Source organism: Crinia signifera, chromosome 1 (genome assembly GCF_055691185.1).
Source record: "Crinia signifera chromosome 1, ASM5569118v1, whole genome shotgun sequence".
Taxonomy (NCBI): domain Eukaryota; kingdom Metazoa; phylum Chordata; class Amphibia; order Anura; family Myobatrachidae; genus Crinia; species Crinia signifera.
This window is the reverse complement of record NC_139217.1, coordinates 254767431-254782683: the sequence shown is the minus strand read 5'-3', so window position 1 is coordinate 254782683 and position 15253 is coordinate 254767431.

The following is a 15253-nucleotide window of genomic DNA, read 5'->3' as shown; positions in this document are numbered from 1 at the left end:
ATCTATCTATCTATCTATCTATCTATCTATCTATCTATCTATCTATCTATCATTCTATCTACAGTATCTATCTATCTATCTATCTATCTATCTATCTATCTATCTATCTATCTATCTATCTATCTATGTACTGAGACGTATACAATGTACCTACACACACACATTTATATATATATATATATGTATATATAATTCTGTGGGTTATGTTATACTGTACAATCACAAGAAGTGTGTGTATTGCTACTATAACTGTATATAATTTGAGACTTTATATTTGCTTGCAAGTTAAGTCTTATATATTTTCATCCTTCACACAAAAGTCACACCAATTAATAAATTAATAGAGAACCTTCTAACCTATGTATTTCGCTACATTATCTATCTATCTATCTATCTATCTATCTATCTATCTATCTATCTATCTATCCTGATATCTATCTATCTATCTATCTATCTATCTATCTATCTATCTATCTATCTATCTATCTATCTATCTATCTATCTATCTATCTATCTATCCTGGTATCTATCTATCTATCTATCTATCTATCTATCTATCTATCTATCTATCTATCTATCCATCCTGGTATCTATCTATCTATCTATCTATCTATCTATCTATCTATCTATCTATCTATCTATCTATCCATACATCCATCCTGGTATCTATCTGTCTAACCTTCTAACCTATGTATTTCGCTACATTATCTATCTATCTATCTATCTATCTATCTATCTATCTATCTATCTATCTATCTATCTATCTATCTATCCATCCAGGTATCTATCTATCTATCTATCTATCTATCTATCTATCTATCTATCTATCTATCTATCTATCTATCTATCTATCTATCTATCTATCTATCTATCTATCTATCCATCCAGGTATCTATCTATCTATCTATCTATCTATCTATCTATCTATCTATCTATCTATCTATCTATCTATCTATCAACCAACCTATCTGTCTGTCCTGGTATCTAATTAGCCCTACATGTATATGATAAGGTTTGTATATGTATGTGTGTGTATGTGTGTAGGTGTGTGTGTGTGTGTGTGTGTGTGTGTGTGTGTGTGTGTGTGTGTGTGTTGTATAGGGCAGGCTATTGGCCTTCTAGATTTAATATACTTTCTTTCTGGCTCCATAATCGATTATAAAGGAAACATCACCCCTAAATGGTACTAATCCTAATGACTACAATAATGCTGTCTAATATTTTCCACGAAATACATTTTTTGCATTATTTTATTTGTACATACATAATTGTTTACTGTTGGTATTTTCTTTTTTATAGATACAATGGGGAATGGGCTGCAGTAGAAATATGGTGAATACATCTATATGCAGCAACTCACTGTACATTATTTTTAGAATCTAACATATTATCGCATTTAAACTAACATATTATCGCATTTAAATATTTGAGCCATATGTGTGTGTGTGTGTGTGTGTGTGTGTGTGAGAGAGAGAGAGAGAGAGAGAGAGAGAGAGAGAGAGAGAGAGAGACATGCATGCAGTACTTAAATCCCTGTTCATCTATTATCCACATACTGTAGGCACGTACTGTATACAGGATTGTGTCTAGATATACATATATAAAGTTGCATTTGTCTAGACTTGGCTTTTTTGATTTTACAGTGCATATTATGACGTGTTACTGGCGGTGGTAATGGTTGTTGGAGGGGCCTTGGGGTTGGGTTAATTAAGGTGTGCAAAAGGATGTGCCTTACTGCCAGTGACATCTGAGTCGGACTTAATAATGTAAAAGGGTCCACACCATATCTCCAATGATTTAACTAGTTAACTATTAAAACCTCCAAAGGATTTGTATCTTGACTTTCCTGAAAATCATCACTGACCAATTGTAGACAAACTATTATTGAAAAATCTTTATTTATTTCCAAAACACAGCACTTAATCATAATAATAATAATGATGACCTTGAGAAGTATTTCCTTCTAGTATTCCAGCTAAGATCTCACTTATTACCGACCTACTATCAATTCAAAATGAGAAAGTAAGATAGTCAGAATTAGCCATACCCTTGCACCAACTAGGTGTATATAGAGAACGTGATCGAGAGTATACTATGCAAATCCATTTAAGCATATTTCTATTATATGAAACCAGAGAACACCTAAATTTATGTTTGGATTATGTATTTTACATATTTTCATGGTGTGTGGGTATCATTTAGTTTATTGTTCTAAATATTTCAGCTGCTGCAAGGACATTTCTTAAATTACCCCCAGTCAGAAGTGGAATAGTTAATCCAAGCAGTTATGGTATGCAAATTGCTCAGACTGCTGCTTGTCTGGCTTGCTGCACCACGTGATTGTATTATACATGGAACCACACCTAATTTGCATAGATATTCTGTACTGCATAAATTATTCAGAAGGATTTGCTAGATTTTCCTCATTAGGGTCTAGGGAGATTTCTAGGGAGTTGAGTTAAAATACAACAGTAGAGCAAATAATATTCCCCTACTTGGAATACAGAAATATCCGCAAATAAGCATATACTTTGCCATTTAAATGACATCACAATTATAGTTTCTTTTGGAAAATAAACATATTTAATAAATAATAGTGATTGTATTGGAGGGATATGGCATATAAATATATGGACACATAGAGAGCTGTATTCTAGAACGTTTGTTTTTTTGTGCATTACCTTATATTTATTATTTTATGAAGAATTGTAGTTATTATATTCTTAAATCATTACTTTAAAGTCCAACATCTACGCACTGTATATATACAATAGTCTAATCTTCCCAGTCCCAGTATAGGCAGTAGGGTTACTATCACATTTGTAAGGGGGTAACACAAGGGCAGTTTTTATTCTAGGCGCATGTATATGTGTGTACAACAAATTTCTGTTCGTGTGCTCATTTCCCTTTTCAGAAAGATGTGTATAGCTCCTCCTTAATCTATTAAACCAGAAACCATTTTATACAGCCAAATTATAGTCATTGGGATATTATATAACATTCATCGTAGAACAGTATAAGATCTATACTTGAAATATATGATGTGGTAGACAAAATATACTAATATATAAGGGAAGCAGCATTTCATATCATACACATTCCATATCATATCTAATGAAATGTCTAATGGGCCAAATTCCACCTTAGTGTAATATTCGGGCCAAACCACTATTCGATAAGCTATTATCAGTATATTATATTTATATATACACACACACACACACACACACACACACACACACACACACACACACACACACACACACACACACACACACACACACACATTCATCACTGTCCAACATTTTAGAAATGTAGGCATTCATTTTGTGTACAGTATGTGCAAGTGTAAGTAAGTGTGTGTGTGTGTGTGTGTGTGTGTGTGTGTGTGTATGTATGTATGTATGTATGTATGTATGTATGTATGTATGTGTGTGTGTGATGCTTTAAATTGCAGACGTGAATGATTTGAATGTAAATGAGTAACAGTATTATCTTGTACTGTACATAAACCGTATATTGTAGAATAGTCCAAGATATTAGTATATATTCCAAGAAGCATTTTAGTCATGGTTATGTACTGGAAAGTGTTCGATAGATAGATAGATAGATAGATAGATAGATAGATAGATAGATAGATAGATAGATGGATAGCTACCTATGTATTGGCACCTCTACGGACACAACGCCACCTATCTGACATCTATGTAAAATCCATAGTATGCGAAGCTGTACACTGTTTTCAAGTTAATTTTATTTGAGAGTTTATGGTTCGTCTGCAATTTTTATTATTTGCTATTGTTTGCTGTACGATTCTCCTGGATACTTCCCAATTTGGAGGACACTCACGTCCAACAGCGCATAATCACATACCTATGGCGGGTCGGGTCCTTTATTCCTACGGTAGATGTGATCTATCTACTTCGTTGGTTACAATCCAATACTGTATCTGCCTCAGATGTTAGTTAGCAGAAGCAGTATGGCTGTAATCTACTACCCCAGTAGTGACACAGAATAACATCAAGCTTTACTAATTCTTGCAGCTAAGTGGACACTCTAGTAATATACCTGTTTGTGAGCAACATTTATTTTTATTTTTTTTGCTGACGAAACGCAAAATAGTAATCATTCATCATTTAATGCAAAAAAATATATTTTATTCTACTACATTAAGCCTTGTATTTTACAGAACAGCACTCACACCTGCTTATTTCTAATGACATATCACGAAGTGGAACATTCCATATGGATATTATATCTATTGAGCTATAGTTTCCAATTTTACATGGATATCTTGCTGTTTATTTAGTACATACGATATATGGTATTTTATCAGTTCCATATAATTTTATATGTATTGAAGTGTACATTTGTTTTGTTTGTATACTTGTTTTCTGTGTTGCTTATGTTTTGTCTTTTTAATACTGTATTGTGTTAATTATAGGTAGTTGATACAAATATCAGTGTGTAATAAATACAGTCTATTGCATATCTGATTTTATTTTTTTCATACATAATAAATTGACTAGTTTTATGTCATTTTTACATGTTTTAGTGGTTTTATGCAAACCTGCTGCTATTCATTTGTGTTATGTTTAACATATGTATTATGTTTCACTTGATTCAACGGTTTTATGTAGAATTTGTAAAAACGGTATTTAGTAGTTAATAATTGGAACGGAATTCAGCAGAAATAAACCATTCGGTATGACAAAGTTAATTTTGTATTTTCAAACAAAACATTACTTTGTAAGGTATAATATTCACTTTAAGATATGTAGAAAGTCACAATAGATTTAAAACGTATAATTAATTAGTTGAACTGCATTTATTATCAAGGTTATTTCAGAGATTAATTTGTTATTTTCACGTTATATACTGTGTATATATATATATATATATATATATTCTGTATATATACACATTTATATTCATATTATTTCAAAATCCATGTTTTGTGCACTCTTATTGGAATAAAGTTTTATTTTTGTCTGAATACAAATGCATGCTGTTATTATTTATATTAAAAAAAACACTGTATTTATTGATACAGAGAAAATAAAACCAGGAAGTAGTGTTTGCCTTCTTAGGCATTCATTTTTTTTTTATTAATTACAGTATTCTGTATTTCCATAGAGATAATATAAAAATGTAACATTTCTTTCTGATTTACAAAAAGGAACAGATTATCTTAATTTTATGCACAAAAAATATACATAGTAGGAATTAAAAATCTATATCTACTGTCATTTGCCCAAGTAGTAGAAAAAAAGTTTTCAAACACTAAGACATGTGTATGTGTTTGTATAAATATAAATATATATATATATAGAGAGAGAGAGAGAGAGAGAGAGAGAGAGAGATGCACTACTATACACATTTAGCAAAAAATGTGGGCTGAAACCTGTTATTGAACACTTACATCTTTAAACTCTCTATACTATTATACTAACACTACAGAATGTATAACTTTTAATATATATATTTATTATATACTGTAAAGAGAGATGCAGGTTAGACAATTTGAGCAGTCTTGCACAATAATTAAACAAATGCAAATGTTTATTTAATAACATATTCATTAAAAAAATGTCAAATAAATTTAGAATCAATTCCAAATATTCTATGTATTCAGTTTAATAAGAAGCTGTTTCAAAATACATAATGTGCCCTCGCTATAAATGTATTCTTATTTTTACTTAATCAAACTATCCTTGTGCCATGTAGCTTACAATAATAAATCTAGTCACATAGATTGTAGCCTTTCAATTGCAACATATAGTATGTACCAATAATTGACCTTGTTTCCCTATATGCTCACCCTCTGTTACCCCACTGATAAGTATTTGTAATGTCTTACTACAAGTCCATTCAGCGAGATATTATTCGTCAAGAAAATGTCTCTATAATAGTGTCTTTATACAACATCTATATGACCCTTAAGCATTGTATTAAATTCCCAAATGAGATTCCTGTATGTAGTGTATCAGAGACTATTTATTATTAATAATAATAATAACAACCATAAAAAACTTACCAAAAATCTTAACTTCTCTCTAAACCTTATGGCGCAGTATATACTTAATATTGGCCCATATGACCTAGTTATTACATCTTTTTAGACTCTGCAATGCTGCCTGAAATTATTCTGCAAATCACCGCTGACAGACCAGTATGTAGTATTGTATTGTGTCTTTGTTTAACTCTGAATTGAAATCAGAAAGAACAGACTCGGACACCGCATGCCATTCAGTGGGTACTAGTTTAATATCTTTAGTTCAATAGGAAAAGCAGAAGATCCACAAAAACCCCTGCAAAATACCCCACCAGAGGGCTATTGACTTACTGCAAATTAATGTATAGGAGCTAAATAACTCTGCCCTTAGAGTAGACACTATGGGCCTGATTCAGACCTGATCGCTAGGTTGTGTATATTACCTGCCTAGAGAGCTGTGTATATTCTCTGCCTAGCGAGCCAAACACATCCCCCCAGCTGAGCGAATCCCTGCATCCCCCCTGCTGAGCGAATCCCCGCATCCCCCCTGCTGAGCGCATCCCCGCACCCACCATGCTGAGCGAATCCCCGCACCCCCCCCCCTGCTGAGCGAATCCCTGCATCCCCCCTGCTGAGCGAATCCCTGCATCCCCCCTGCTGAGCGAATCCCCGCATTCCCCCTGCTGAGCGAATCCCTGCATCTCCCCTGCTGAGCGAATCCCCGCATCCCCCCTGCTGAGCGCATCCCCGCACCCCCCCCATGCTGAGCGAATCCCCGCACCCCCCCCCTGCTGAGCGAATCCCTGCATCCCCCCTGCTGAGCGAATCCCCGCATCCCCCCTGCTGAGCGAATCCCTGCATCACCCCGCTGAGCGAATCCCTGCATCTCCCCTGCTGAGCGAATCCCTGCATCTCCCCTGCTGAGCCCATCCCCGCACCCCCCCCCATGCTGAGCGAATCCCCGCACCCCCCCCCCCCTGCTGAGCGAATCCCTGCATCCCCCCTGCTGAGCGAATCCCCGCATCCCCCCTGCTGAGCGAATCCCTGCATCACCCCGCTGAGCGAATCCCTGCATCTCCCCTGCTGAGCGAATCCCTGCATCTCCCCTGCTGAGCCCATCCCCGCACCCCCCCCCCCTGCTGAGCGAATCCCTGCATCCCCCCTGCTGAGCGAATCCCCGCATCCCCCCTGCTGAGCGAATCCCTGCATCACCCCGCTGAGCGAATCCCTGCATCTCCCCTGCTGAGCGAATCCCTGCATCTCCCCTGCTGAGCCGATCCCCGCACCCCCCCCCATGCTGAGCGAATCCCCGCACCCCCCCCCCCTGCTGAGCGAATCCCTGCATCCCCCCTGCTGAGCGAATCCCCGCATCCCCCCTGCTGAGCGAATCCCTGCATCACCCCGCTGAGCGCATCCCCGCACCCCCCCCCCCCCTCATGCTGAGCGAATCCCCGCACCACCCCCCCCCGCTGAGCGAATCCCTGCATCCCCCCTGCTGAGCGAATCCCCGCATCCCCCCTGCTGAGCGAATCCCCGCATCCCCCCTGCTGAGCGAATCCCCGCATCCCCCCTGCTGAGCGAATCCCCGCATCCCCCCTGCTGAGCGAATCCCTGCATCACCCCGCTGAGCGAATCTCCGCACTACCATGCAAACGGATGTGTGTGCTTACACATCCTCTCGCATGCAGACACACGGAGGAAAAATCACTGGGCGGTCGCTCACCATCGATACCATACTTCTATCCTGGACGGAGATGGCCGAAATGAGGGTGGGAGCTGACATCATGTGACGTACCCCTCCCCCCCCATGCTGAGCGAATGCCCCGGTGGGTGTGAGACTCATCGAAGGCATTTGATTCCGGGTTTTTGCAGATGCGCAAACCCTAAACATCGGCCAGGGTAGTGAATTCTGAATCGCCCCCTATGTTACATGTATGGTATAAGGATATCCCCTTTGCAAAATACCAGTATTGCTTTGGGAAGCAGCTGTTGATTTTGAGTCTTACCATTATATGCCAGATTCTTGAACACAATCCATTGAAAATGCACATGCTTATAATACAGAGGTGGTGACTGCTGTAATGTAGTTCTTTATTGCTCTGTTCATTGGCATAGTGTAAACCTTGTATAACAGTTATTTTACATATTGGAGAACAATAGAAATGTATTCTTACCATACACTTTTACCAGTTATTTATATAGCGCACACATATTCTGCAGCGCTTTACAGAGAATATTTGTCCACTCACATCAGTCCCTGCCCCAGTGGAGTTTATAATCTACATTCCCTACCACATGTACATGCACACATAGACATTCTAGGGTTATTTGTTGGGAGCTAATTAATCTACCACTATATATTGAAATGGAGAGAATAAACCAGAGCACACGGAGACCCACGCAAGCACGGGGAGAATATACAAACTCTGCACAGTTAGGGCCATGGTGGGAATCAAACCCATGAAACAAGAAAGAAGAAAAGAGAAGCCCTGAGTATGGAAACATGAATGGCTATTACACAGCAAAAGGGGAGGGGCATGTTGGAAGCCTAACCAAAGGCTCCAAATTATGGTAAGCCTACTACCACCACTGAACGGACCCTGGATTGATGCGGAGGACGGGGATTACCCTATGCCAGTGGTTCCCAAACTTTTTTGAATCACGGCTCCCTATACTATCAGAAATGTTGTCGTGGCACCCCCTAGGCCAAAAAAATGTTATGGCGTATTTTATAAAACATAATTAAATTAAGTAAATTGTGTTAATATGTCATCTTTAGGGTCAGTTTTTTGGTGCGTGACAGAATTTGCTTCTGTTTGTCCATATATTTTATGATTGGAAGCCACCAGCACTGGTTTTGCCTATTACATTGACCATAAATCATTTTGAATTGGTTCCAGACCACCAAGCCAGGGCACCCCTGCAGGTGTTCCGAGGCACCCCAGGGTGCCACGGCACACAGTTTGGGAACCACTGCCCTATGCTGTCCGGCTCCAATTGCTAGTTGGTCACTGTCAAATCTGTCAAGCTACATGAGGTGAATGCTATCCCCCCCTGTGTCACTAGAATCCGTCACCCACATGGGTTACATGCTTATGGTTTATTTTATGATGTGAGTTTGTCAAATAAATTGTATGTTTTTTTTAACCCCTTCCCGACATATGACGTACATTTACGTCATATGTCGGTTGGGGGTGAATCAAGCCAGCTCACGGAGTGAGCTGGCTTGATAGAGAGCAGGTAATGGCTGTATATTACAGCCATGTCCCTGCTCTCACGGCCACGAGCGGCGAGTTCGCCGATCGCGGCCGTTTAACCCTTTAAGCACCGCGGGCAAAGCGCCCGCAGTGCTTAAATAGCTGATCGGAGGGGGGGGCGCCCCCCTCCGGCGCCGATCGGGGCCCCCCGCGGCGCGATCGGAGGGTGCCGATCGGTTGCCATGGTAGCCAGGGGTCTAATGTAGACCCCTGTGCTGTCCGTGTATTCATACCTATTACATCCTGCCTCAGGCAGGATGTAATAGGAAGTGCAAAAAATCACTACGTTCAGCCATAGAGCTCTATGGCTGAACCTAGTACAGGCGATCGCGCCCCCTAGTGGTCAAGTACACTAGGGGGCCTTGTAGTAAAAGTAAAAAAAAAAAAAAAATAAAGTTTAAAAATAAAAAAAAAATAATAAAATATTAAAAGTTCAAATCACCCCCCTTTCCCCATTTCCCAAATAAAAATAAATAAATAATAAAAAAAATAAACATATTTGGTATCGCCGCGTTCCTAAAAGTCCGATCTATTAAAATATAACATTAGTTATCCCGCACGGTTAAAGGCGTAAACGGAAAATAATCCCCAACGCCAAAACTACGCTTTTTGGTCGCATCGCCTACCCAAAAAAAAATAGCTAAAAGAGATCAGAAAGTCGCCCATATCCCATAATGGTATTAATTAAAAAGTACACTTCAGCCCGCAAAAAATGAGCCCTCACCCAGGTCCGTAGGTGGAAAAATAAAAAAGTTATAAGCCGCAGAACATGGCGACGCGACGCAAATTCGAAAAACCGTAACATTTTCTATTTTTTTTTTTAGTGGTAAAATGTAACGAAAACTATATAAGTTTGGTATTACCGGAATCGTAACGACCCATAGAATAAAGATAACCCATCATTTTAAACGAACTATGAACTCCAAAAAAAACGTAACCAGCGCAAAATTGTGGAATTGCGTTTTTTTTTTTTTTTACCCCACATTGAATTATTTCCTGATTCCCCAGAATATTATACGGTATAGTAAATGGTACCATTAGAAAGTACAACTTGTCCCGCAAAAAAAAAGCCCTCATGTGTCTATATAGCCGGAAAATTAAAAAAGTTACGCTTATTTGAACACAAGGAGGAAAAAAAAAAAAAAAAATTACATTAAAAGGCAATGTCGGGAAGGGGTTAATATCAAAAGGGTATTTGCACTATACAGTATCTGCTTCTATCGAGTCCCATCTAGGATCTAAGGAGGGTGGAAAAGTGTAATATATATATGCATATTAATCACGTCCTATGTGAGTGCAATGTATGAAAATAAAACCATGTTCTCTAAGACAATATTGCACCATGTTGTCTTGTGTTTGAGTTGTTTACATAAAAGGACTCTAGGATCCAGTTACACTAAATGTTGTGTGAGTTGTTGCATGTTTTATACTTTTTGCCAGTGGGTTGCACTATTTTATGTTTTCTGGTATAAGCAAGAAACCCCTGACAAAAAGCAAGAAACCTCTGGCAAGAAGGATAAAACACATGGTAATGAACGAGAAACCCTTGGCAACAAGCATATAGGTAAAAAATATATAAATAATATACTGTATGATGGGGAGAAAAGGAGGGTGCCAGAAACTTTTTGGGCAGAGGGGTGTAAAATTTCTAGTTATGCCACTGAGAGAACTGTCCAGTTCCAGATCGTCTGTTTAAGCAAAAAGCAAACTGTTGGTGAAAAAAATTCACAGGAGTTTGCATAAAATATGTCAGAGGGGATGATTCTGGTTCATTAGCAAAAGCAAATTCCTTCTTAAATGGACAAAACCATGTGCACTGCAGGGGCAGATATAAAATGTGCAAAGAGAGTTAGATTTGGGTCAGTTATTTTGTTTCTATGCAGGGGAAATACTGACTGCTTTATTTTTACACTGTAATATAGATCTCACTTTGAAGTAAAACCCCATCCAAATCTAATTCTCTCTGCACATGTTACATCTACCCCACCTGCAGTGCAAATGGTTTTGTCCATTTGAGAAATAATTTGCCTAGAATAACCTGCAGAATGTGGGAGATCCACATACTTAGTAGAGGAAAATTCTGAGGACAGGATTTAACATTTTTTGCAAAGACACAAATACTATGCTTCATCTCAAAAACATATTCCCTACTGTGAAGCATGGTTGCAGCTGCATAATGCTTCCCTGCCTCAGCGGCTGGAACATGTTCCAAATTGATGGCAAGATAGATGGAGCAAGGTTTAGACATATCTTGGAGGAAAATCTGAAGCAGTGTACAAACTTAAGTGTCCATAGGATGCAACAAACCCCACTACAGAGTGGCTTATATACAATACAAACCAATGTCCTGAAGTGACCCAGTCAAATCCCTGACCTTAATCCCATTGAGAATTTGTGTAATGAGTTGAAAACTGATGTTCAGCACTGATTCACATGGAACTCAAGCCAGGCCATTATTTAAATGTATGCAATTGCTTAAGGCACCAAATGTCTAGGGGGCTCCTAAAACACTAAATGAGAGGTGTTTGTAATGCCTCAGAAGAGCTCACAGTTATCACCGCACTCCCACTCTGTGGAGAAGTGGAAGCTGAGGTAAGATGCAGGGGCGTAACTAGAACTTTGTGGGCCCCATAGCAAAAATCTTGAAGTAGCCATAAGCACTGACAAAAAAAATCAAAAACACACATTTGCCCCGCATGAAAAAAGAAATAAGCCTGCAGCTACATTTGTCATTAGATCACTTTGGGCGGGGGCAGTAAATGGCAATGTGACCTACAGTACAGTATGATGTCACATTGCTGTCAGTAGATTCACACCTGTGCTGTCCAGGCAACAGCTGAGTATTGGTAGGCGCAGTGCCAGATAAGGTTCGCATTAACCTGGAGTTAGTTTGTGAAGGGCCTTTGCCACTGGGTTAACCATCGCTGTGGCATGAAACACCAGTATTCACTGGGTACCACAAATATTAAGCATCTCCAGGATGCTGTTATAGTGCCTGCAGGAAGAAACACCTGAGTGCTGGGCTGTGTGTCTTTGTGTAATTTTGTGTGTGCATATGGGGCACTGGGAGATTATAGGGGCAGTGTTTTCAAGGCTATGGGTCAGCATATGAGGGCAAAAAACAAATAAATACGGCTGTGGGACAATGTCTGCGCATGGGTGACGTTATGGGGCAGTATCTGTGTGCCATTATGGGGCATCATGTGTATGAGGCTAAGGGGCTAGAGTGTGTGTGTGCGCGCAAGGCTATGGGCCAGTGTGTGTAAACTACGGGGCAGTATCTGTATGTATGAGACTATGAGACAGTATGTGTGCTATGGGGTCAGTGTGCGGCTATGGGGGCCGTGTGCACGTGCGGCTATGGGGGCAGCTTGCATGAGCGGTTATGTGGGCAACATGCGGCAATGGGATAGCGCTTGTGGCTATGGGGCAGTGTGCGGCTATGGGGCAGTGTGCGTGTGTGCGGCTGTGGGGCATTGTGTGTATGTGACTAAATAGCAATGCCCCCTTCCTACGGCACTGAGCACTCGCATGTGCGGTGGCTAAGAGCCTGAGCCTGCCTCATGTCCTGATATTGGTGTAACTGGGTGCAGGGGGGATCTGCGGGCCCTGAGGATGGCTCGGGCCCCATGGCAGCTGCACCCCTTGCAGTTACACCACTGGTAAGATGCAACAAGACTGAAAGCTTGAAAGAAAGAACACTGGACAACAATTACAGAGCTGTGTTACTTTGATCAAGTATTAAAACTGGGGTGGATAGTGTAATGGTTAGCACAGCACTGAGGTCATGGGTTCTATTCCCACAATTCCTTAACTGTGTGGAGTTTGTGTATTCTCCCTGTGTCCCACAATCCAAAAATATACTGATCTCTGGTCGCCCACAAAAATTAACCCTGGAATGAATGAATGTACGTGTACATGAGGTAGGGAATATAGATTGTAAGCTCCACTAGGGCAGGGACATGTGCGCTATATAAATTTCTGGTAATAAATAAAATTAAAAAAGGAGAGACTTGATGGTACAAAAAAATCTCTACATTTATTTACAGTATTATGGGTCTGTACATATTTAACAACGAGTGATTCTCTTGTTATCACTCCCTAAGTGATATATTTTACTATATCCTCTTGTGTGTACACTCAATATCGTTAACGATGCGGGCTCCTGCACATCGTTAACAACCCCTGCCGTCGGCTAAGCATGCAGGTCAATTTGGCTACATGTTCAGAGGGCCCAGGTGATGTCAGTGAACAATATCATTTACTGATATCGTCCAATGTGTACACTCTATATCGGCGACCCGTGACTGAGGCCGATATTGTTAACTATGATATATAGGAGCTGATTGGTGTACCATTTAACAATTGTAAGGAGTGACAACAAGAACATCCAGTGTTGTTAAATCTGATGAAAGGTTTGCACTATAACTTTCCTTGCAAACATTGCATACCTCCCAACTTTGAAGCTGCTTGAAGAGGGACACAGGCGCGCGCCGCAGGGGGTGTGGCTATCCAAAATGGGCATGGCCTATAAACACGTCTTCCTGTGAGGCCACGCCTCCGTTTTGACGCTGTAGGGCAGTGATTTTCAACCTTTTTACCTTGCGGCACACTAAATAAGATTTTTAAATTGCCAAGGCACACCATGAGATCCCCACAGGGCAAAACACATTGGCCCCCACAGAAAAAAAAGAAAACTATTGGCCCCCATATAAAAACCAATCACACTGGTCCCCACAGGTAATAAAAGTAAAATACTTTGCCCCTTTACATGTAAAGAAGAGACCAGTAAATAACATTTGAACTGGTGGTGGCTGTAAACTGGTTTGGCCATCTCTAGATCTGGGGGCACACTTGGGAACAGCTCAAGGCACACTAGTGTGCCATGGCACAGTGGTTGAAAAACACTGCTGTAGGGGCATGGCCCAGAGGCTCTGTGAGCCTCTAGCCATGCCCCCAGCCCCCCTGGATGCAGGAATGGACACTGTGCGTGCATGCACACAGCGTTTATTCACCGCTGCTCAGCAACTGACAGGGGGACTCCCAACACCCCCCCCCCCCCCCACGCCGCGGCACATTGCCGGCTGCGGGAGGGATGCGGGAACGTCCCCGAATACCAGGACGCTCCCGTTGTAATCGGGACTGTTGGGAGGTATGATTACATCGTATAAGCCAGTGGATATAATATTTATATTAAGAGTGACACAGATACTTTTTTCCTGCCTCCAGAATAAGCACGTGGGATTTCTTAGGTCAAGGACTTGGAAATGCATCAGCCTTTATCATGCAGCAGGCCTATGTACGAGCATTTTCAAAAGTTTCTTGAGGCAGATTCTTAAATAAGATCACCTGATGTGTTCTGTTTTGGAATGCATTATAATTGTAGCTGACAGATCATGTGCCTTTCCAGCTTTCTGCAGGAACTGGTGAACAGCATCCATCATTCCTGTAGAGCAACATTGCAGTATGCCTTGTTTACTTCAGTGTTAATCCATAAAGGCTTCACATACATTTTCATGTGATAGCTACTGACAACATGGGGAGTTGTATTGAGATACATCAAGAGTGTGATATAAAGCAATGGCATATATATGCAGAGTTTCTGTCATTACCCATCATATCAGTGAATAGCCTTTATAAAACGGTCTGTATTTAATATGTTTGCAATTTATAATTGCATGCTAATTACTATGCAAATAAGATGCTGTTTCTGCATTAATCATGGCATGACTGGAGGATATAAATAAAAGCCGCCATGTGAGGGAGGTGGGAATCCACTGGAACATGCTAAAATAGTTCACTCCTGGGATATTTCATATCCATTCCATTTTATGCGGCACAGTGATAACCACTGATCCCTGACATCTTGTTTATTCTTCCTTAGCATAGGAAATAGCCATTTGTCACGGATTTGCATTCAATGTTATATTGTCCTTGACCAGGTAAAGTAAAGCAAATTATGAATCTATCTTCATTCAATAGAAGCACTGGACCTCAGATG